At 40.9% G+C, this 552-nt stretch overlaps 1 long non-coding RNA gene across 1 annotated transcript; it reads right to left on the bottom strand.

Annotated features, from left to right (window-relative positions):
- Positions 1-84: 84 nt before the first annotated feature.
- LOC119594402 lies at positions 85-546 on the bottom strand. The gene is made up of 2 exons (XR_005230608.1): positions 373-546; positions 85-251 (listed from the first exon to the last, which is right to left on the bottom strand). It is a non-coding gene; the product is annotated as an uncharacterized LOC119594402 (long non-coding RNA).
- Positions 547-552: the final 6 nt, after the last annotated feature.

Below are 552 nucleotides of genomic sequence, written 5' to 3'. Positions count from 1 at the left end.
GCGTTCACAAACCAGCGCGGGTGTGTTTCCATCTGTACTCATTTACATCAAATGATATGTAGGTGAGACAGAAATAATTAATAATAAGTTTATAAGTAAGTTTATTATAAAGAGTGTCATATCTCGCTAAGCGAAATAGCATAAAGTATATTACATAAATATCGGACTGCCGTATCCAAAATCCTCGACGAATTATTTTCTTCTGAGTCGGAAGTGAGAGATGCAACAGCGTTTATATGTTACATCACAGCCTGGAAAAAAAAAAAATCTAATTTAATATTTAAGTACTCTGTTTTAAAGAGTAGTCAAAGGATGAAAAGTATAACATCTCAAAACAAATACATACTAAGTAACAGGTGAATAGGACCTCACCTCACCTATCCGTAGTAGGATCCGTAATAAGGATAGTGGGACCCATAACCATAGCCTCCGTATCCTCCGTAGCCTCCCAAGCCAAATCCTCCGAGGCCGTATCCTCCGTATCCTCCGTGTAAGCCGAATCCCAAGTGCCGTTTCGTGGGGTCAGGGAGAGCCACTGCTGCGGCCGCTAGG

This window comes from Penaeus monodon, chromosome 33, assembly GCF_015228065.2.
Source record: "Penaeus monodon isolate SGIC_2016 chromosome 33, NSTDA_Pmon_1, whole genome shotgun sequence".
NCBI lineage: Eukaryota > Metazoa > Arthropoda > Malacostraca > Decapoda > Penaeidae > Penaeus > Penaeus monodon.
Note: the sequence above shows the minus strand (reverse complement) of the source record. Positions and strands in the feature narration are given on the sequence as shown.